The following is a 7,500-nucleotide window of genomic DNA, read 5'->3' on the forward strand; positions in this document are numbered from 1 at the left end:
AGAATACGCTACACCCTGCTTTGAAACACACACACACACACACACACACACACAAATGCAGGCGCATATTGTTCCCTACTACTACCCTCTTTTCACATTTACAGACACGAAAACACATTCACACGTGGCACGCATACCTACACACACACACACACACACACACACACACACACAGTGAGCGTCACTTAATTATCTCCTGTTTTGTGCATTTCATCAAAGTCAGAGACTGTGAAAAGAAGTTTATTACTTCAATAGTTCATTCCGTTTCTTTTCTTTCCTCCTATTTCATTCTATATATCTGAGCATGTAACATTGTTGACATGTACATCAGTGTACTCTTATGGAGGACTAGGGGGGGTATTCCAAGAACCTGGCTTAGTAGTACACCAGGTTAAATTGACCTTGAGGTAATGGTGAATCACCTAATACAAGAGCCAGGAGTCGTGGCACCTGTCATGGTGCCCGAAAGGGAGCAGTGTGGTGGGACGGTACCATGCCCAGGGTACCTCAGTCATGGAGGAGGATGACACCTAATGCCTCTTTTCCACTGCTGTTTGTGTGGTAGGCCTACAGCTCAACATAGCACGACTCAGCCACCACTTTTTGCTTCACGATTAAGCTGTGCGGTGCATATTCGAAAAGCAGAAAGTGGTGGCTGTGTCACGCTGTGGACCTACCAGAAAACCAGCAGTGGAAAAGAGGTATAAATGACACATGTGGACTATCTATTACAGTATTTCTCAATTGGTTTTGTACATTTCTCGAATCTCTCTCGCAATTTGCAAAACATAACATTTATTCTCAAAACAGCTTTAACAAATGGCAAAACACCGTGGATAACCTGCAAAACCGAGTCTCTTGCTCAAAACCCTTAGTTTGTCTTTCAAAACCAAGTTTTTGTGTCAATGAACGTATCAGCGCCAGCAGAATGGTTAGTCATTGTGTCATAGTGTATGGACAAGCTAGTCAAATCAATTTCTCATGTTGTCAATTGAATAGTACACTCTTGAGGATCTTTTCTGAAGCGAAATGTTGTTTAGATTGGATGGGAAATGTTGTAAATTTGGCTTTATATTACATTGCTCAGATAAGATTGACATAGTTGCATGCATTCAGTGACAAAGCTTTTTGAGTGATATGACAAAAGCAATTGATAATGTACGAAATCACTGAGAATTGTACACAGCCATGGCATGGTGAACGAGAGCATTTGCTATATGCCGAAAACAATGAGAAACTGATTTGACCATGTGCACAGGTAACACCAGGAAGTCACAATTGAACAAAGACTTTTGGGAATCATTATTCTGTTGTGAGAAATGTACAAAACCAATTGAGAAAAACTGTAGCAGGTTTACCACTTCCTGTAGGTCAGTGATTCTCAAAGTGTGGTCCGGGGACCACTGGTGGTCCGCGACAGTGTTCAGGTGGTCCGCGAGGGGATTTCTACTTTTCCAAGACTAGCTAGGAGTAAGCTATATTTGTAACATAATTACAAAACTAAACATAGCTGAAGTATTATTTTAACCACAAAAATGCAGTCTTATGTGAATATAATGTGAATATATTGCATCGTGAATATATTGTGAATATATTGCATCGAAATGAGCAGTGTCAAATAAGCACCCCTCAACTGTCAATTCAGTTGACAGGTGGTCCCTGAATATTTTTTGGGGGGGCAAATTGGTCCTCGGCCTGAAAAAGTTTGAGAAACACTGCTGTAGGTCAACTTAGCCAGGTGGATAACTACGTAAACCTACAAAGGCAAAGTGCAGAAACTACACCTTCATTGAAACCGAGAAAAAATGTCTAAGTATTGGTATTGGGTTGGATATTGTAGTTACTGCAAATTTGACATAGCGATATTTCTAAAATGGGACCCATATGGCTTTGTCACAAGATAATAAAAGAGGTGTTATGAAGACCATTTGCAGTCTAAACTCAAGTGCTGTCACTTTGCCTTTCTATGGCAGTATGGGCAGAGAGAGTAGATAAGAGAGAGGTTCCATTGGCCCATTGTTTCCGGGTTCTACTGTCGCAAGGGGGAGGGGGGGGGGATCCCCCTTTAGGCAGACCTAAGGACTGTTCTATTCATTGTAGGAGCATTATGACACGTCCCTTTAGGCAGACCGGAACCTGGTCATGTTAGGTGCCCATAGCAACCTATTACATTGGCATATCTCTATATACTTAAAGAATCTCTGGTAAAGCTGTAGCCTGGTTCTTGGAGTAGTAGGCTACCCTGTCTCAGTCTACAGTCTACATGTTTGTTTATGTTTTGACGGTCCATTCCAGATCTATATGGTGTAGACTGCGGAGCACACACACACACACACACACACGCACACCCAACCGTGACACCGCCACCCACGAAAAAACATTGAAAATCGGCGAAAGAAATGCATATAATTGCTGAGGAAACAATAGTGTGGCAATGGCACAGAAATAACACCCTATTTGCTGATATTTGATATGTCGGGGGGACAGGTTTCATGATGTGCCACCCCATAACAGGGCCCACCCCTGCACGCGCACACACACACACACACACACACACACACTGGGCACACACACACACACACACACACACACACACACACACACACACACACACACACACACACACACACACACACACACACGTTGAAGCACAGACATGGACATGGCGTGCCCAGGTGGTTTCCTGGGTAACAGTTTCTCCTTCCCTTTAACCTTTGAGGCTGAGGGCGCATCACTTCCTGTGAGATACCATGGTAACCAGCGCGGCGGCCTGACCTTAATGTTAATCTTGTTGCCATGACGACCGTCTGGTGCCCTGTAGGACTCTGGATTGACCTTTGACCTCTGATCAGCGTCACCAGACACCTAAACACGGCCTTACTGCCAGGGGTCCCAAGCACAGGTACACACTGAGTGTGTGTGTGTGTGTGTGTGTGTGTGCGAGAGTGTGTGTGTGTGAGTGTGAGAGAGAGTGTGTGTGTGTCCTGCTGCTGTATAGACCCAGGCAGACCTAAGTTGCCTCTGATGCTCTTCTGTCTAACAGCAGTTCTGACACCATGATTGGTCCAGAGCCGATGATGTCATACTCTGGGCTCCGTCAACAACTGTAACTCAGTCCTTTGGGTACTGGTTCTAGTTCTTTCTCCTTCAGAACAGTCCTTAGTTCTGGTTCTAGAGTCTCTATTCAAAACAGTCTTCGGTTCTGGTTCTAGAGTCTGTCTCTTTTACAACAGTCTTGAGTTCTGTTTCTAGAGCTTGTGTTTCTCAGAACAGCCCTGAGTTCTGGTTCTAGAGCCTGTCTCTTTCAGAACAGTCCTGGGTTCTGGTTCTGGTTAAATGTCCTTCACTAGAGCTCGTCTCTTTCCGAACAGAACCCATCCTTACCCGTCCTAAATGCAATTTCAGTCTCTAACGTTGCCCATTCTAGTTAATGTGACCTAATCTTAAAGTATCAGATGCAGACATAACAGATGAAACCTGGTCTATTGATACTGCAGGTCCAGTCTGAAGTAAAAAATGGCCCATTACAGATGAAACCTGGTCTCATAGTATTGTAGTTCCAGGTCCACTGTGGTTAAACAGCAAGTCTTTCAGAAGCTTGCTTGGCTGTAAGATGGATAAGGCCCCTCCGCTAGCCAGTGATCATGACACATAATCTACAGATTATCTCTAATGCGTTGTTCTTGACTGGCCATTTCTACATAGCAAAGAAGACTATTTTACATTAGACTAGTTTTTAAGTGGATACAGTCTATAAAGTAAAGACGTGAGCCAGGCTTTCATCCAGGTCAGCCATCTTTCACGGGTCCAGTCCAGTCCTTAGCCATGTGACTTGTGATATAACGATAACGAGGCTTCTGACACTGTGGGACAGCCACAGTAGCCAATAGCATTCGAGATGGTGGCCACAATAGAGTTTGCCAAGACATGTGATGAAATGGGTCGGCAACGCCTTTAGCCCCCATCGTGGGCAAATCAAATTCTAGCGCTTGTCAGATAGTAGCCTGGGTCCGCCAATCCTAGTCGTGTAAACAAGAACAAACAGACCTAGAAGTAAATTTGGTGAGGGCAATGACGTCACGTTGGCAATCTCTATACTTAACAGCATTCAAGGTGGAGCAAATGTCCAAATACAATCTAATCGATGCAGCCCATAAGCACTCTGAAAACACCTACTGTACACTCTCAGAAATAAAGGTACAGAAGTCGTCGCTCAAGGGGAGTACCATTGCGTCGCTTGGGTGGTACCTCAACAAAAAGAAGTGACAGATGCACATTGGTCGACATTGCAAGAAACTGAACGAACCTCTTTTTTGGGGTACCATTCAATCAAGCGAAACAATGGTACTCCCCTTGGAGGTACTGCCACAGTGACGAGTTCTGTACCTTTATTTCCGAAAGGGTATGATGCAATCAGGTTACATAGAGGTTTGTCATATATGCATGTGCGTGGGCTCGATTTGATTGGATTTAATCGTCTTTTGCTCCATCACGAGCACGGCCTCGGGCTCCTCTGACCTAGCCTGGCTCTCGCGAGACCCCTAGTGCTTCGTGCATCTTCGTTACACTTCGTGAGCTGCGTGAGAGCCAGGTTACCTCTGACCACAACCCAGTCACAACAGGCAGTGACCAATTACAAATCACCTACAGTACAAATACGTCATGTGACTGAGTCATGTGACCTGTGCCCATGCCGTTTCTGTGTGTCTGTGGTCTCGTTTGTGATGGCGCATGCATCGAAAATCTGAGCAGTGCTCTACAATGCATCACAATGCGTTACAATGTTACAGTCTGGTCACAAATGTCTTTGCATTGTGATTGCGTAGTGCATATGTATGCTGCACACATTTGCACAGCATGCATCGTCTCAAACAGGGCCAATAATCGGTAACACTTTATTTTAGGGATACATCTATTAGCACTAATACATACAATGTTAATGCCTGCATAAGTAACTTGTAAGGCATGTACTAAGCAAACGCTAAGGCCTACTAGGTCCTTACTAAGGTTAAATTGGTAATAAGTCCCTTATTGTGCATGAACAAGACATTTGCGAATACATGCCTTACAAGTTACTTATACAGGAACATTGTATGTATTAGTGCTAGTAGATGTATCCCTAAAATAAAGTGTTACCATAATATCATATAATAAAATATAATATAATAAAATTATATAAAGTCTGACAAGAACTTGTCTGGAGTGCCATTGTGGTCTCCAGGCCTTGGTGATGTTGAAGTACTAGTATTAAAACATGAATTATATTCTGAAAGAGGATACCTTACGAATAAAAATGTTGCCAAATATAAAACATGTATTTAACTACTGTGTCTGTCTCTTCCTTATGGGCTGCTGGAGTTTCTGTTTCTGTATAAGGTAATTGACATGTACGTAAATGAAGAGTTCAGATGCAAAACCCCCTAACTCCATTTCTGAAGACCTATACACCTATATTTTTAGAGAACCCTGTTTTTTGGTTTGGTTTACATTCATGTACTTGACAATACATATACATAGTTATATTATTTTAAAAAATATGCAATTTTGATAGCTTTATATTACATAAAAAATAATTACGTTTTTTTTTCTCATAAGGGCACCTAGGGGGGTTTGCATCTGAACTCTTCAAATGTAATTGAATGCAGGGTTTGATTTGTTGGGGGGGGGGGGGGGGGGGGGGGGGGGGGGGGGTGGGGGGGGGGGGGGGGGGGGGGGGGGGCATATTGTAACTCTATGTTTCACGCTTTTCAGAGATAGGAATGAAGTTACATTGAAACAATTAAAACCATGTAGAATCTTTTTTTGATATCGCACCCAGAAGGGAGGACAATCCCCAGACCCCCACCCCCTCTACATTATAGCCCCACCTCCAAACCCCAACTAATTCCACCCTGTTATTATGGTTGACTGTTAACACCAGACTTAGACCTGCCTACTGTAAATCCCATAGACAGTGTGTCGATTACGATTGCCGACAGCTGTTTATTGGGCATTACAAATGTGTATCATTAGGCATACATAGTCAATCATGTCAGTTGTATCAATTCAAACAAACTGCAGTCATCGCCTTTTCGCGCCTCCCTGCTCTCTGATTGGAGAAAGACAAGGACCATGATCTGGAACCCTCGCTGAGGGTTAGATTCCATGCTGTCTTTCAGATCGGAACGATTGTGCAAAGCAACATGGGATTTCTCAGGCTGTGGTTGTGGGCATCTAGAAGTGGAAAGGGGACTAGTTACTATCCCTGACTGCTTTTGTTTTTATCGGTAGCAAACACAACCAAACGTCAAATGATTGAAAGCCCCATTTGTTTTTATTAACACACAATAAATACAGATCACCAGCACATCAACAAAGCTGAGGTGCATTTATTGAAACCATAGTTGCTAACTATGTTAGCTACTTTGTTGTTTGCAATGCAATTTCCCATTGACAACCACCCAAGTTGCTAATGGCTAACAACTACGCTTTTGAGAAATGCACCCCTGAAGAGGATCCCATCTATCTATACTGCCCAACAAAGGCTAAGTGTAATAGCTAAGTNGGTGTATCCAATTATTAATTACACTGAGAGCTTGTTATTGGATAGTCTTTGGGGAAATTCGTAAAAAATGGGTGTCACTTCACTTTGAAAAGTAGCCTCGTGATAGTCTGTGGAGCGAAACATGTGATCCTGGGTCCATGAAGTAGTAGAGTATATTGACATTCTGTGCCCAGAGCTGGAGAAATAGGGCCTGGGCACTTATGGCTTAAAGGGACTCCTCATAATAAGTGGAGCAAGAATTGACCCACAGGTGGGCCCGGCACCCTCATGGGCCCCTATTTTCAGAAATGTAAAAAAACCCACAAGAGAGTGGGGCCCACCAGGAAATGCTCGCTATGCCAGATGGCCAATAGGGGCCCACGAAGGAGTGGGGCCCATTGGGAAATGCCCGCTATGCCAGATGGCCAGTCCAAAAATAGGGGGCCAACGAGGGTGTGGGGCCCACCGGGAAATGCCCGCTATGCCAGATGGCCAATAGGGGCCCACAAGGGTGTGGGGCCCACCAGGATATGCCCGCTATGCCAGATGGCCAGTCCAGCCCTGGCTATGCTCGTTCCTCCAGAAGCCAAACAGTCAATCAACTCATGAGAAGATGATACAGTAAAATAATAAGAATAAAAAAAACATCAATGAATGAATTGCTGGAAAGTAAAAATAAAAAAAGAAAAACATCAATGAATGAATTACTGACACAAAGGACATGCTCAATCTGAATCATGCGGTGATAAATGAAATCAAAGATCATCAGAATAAACTGCAGAGTCTTAGGGCTTCCGCACATTGTCTCCGACAACACTGCGGAGCGCTTTCGCTTCCAACACAATTCTGACTGCCAAACCCAATTTCACAGGAACATAGCATGGATAGTCAATGGGCGGTGACGACAAGATAGAACTCGTCTCTAATTGCTATCCGACATCCGCAAATGTCCGCGGACATCGGCGCCAGTGTGTGGG

General features: G+C 43.9%; 1 protein-coding gene across 1 annotated transcript in view; it reads left to right on the forward strand.

Moving 5' to 3' along the window:
- The window catches only part of LOC134444374 (rho-related GTP-binding protein RhoA-C-like), a 31,812-nt gene extending 29,871 nt beyond the window's left edge, over positions 1-1,941 (forward strand). Inside the window, exon 5 of the mRNA XM_063193710.1 lies at positions 1-1,941. This exon is cut by the window's left edge and continues 266 nt beyond it. The gene's annotated coding sequence lies outside the window, so the exon portion shown is untranslated.
- Positions 1,942-7,500: the final 5,559 nt, after the last annotated feature.

The sequence above is a fragment of the Engraulis encrasicolus genome, unplaced genomic scaffold, assembly GCF_034702125.1.
Source record: "Engraulis encrasicolus isolate BLACKSEA-1 unplaced genomic scaffold, IST_EnEncr_1.0 scaffold_52_np1212, whole genome shotgun sequence".
NCBI classification, from domain to species: Eukaryota; Metazoa; Chordata; class Actinopteri; order Clupeiformes; family Engraulidae; genus Engraulis; species Engraulis encrasicolus.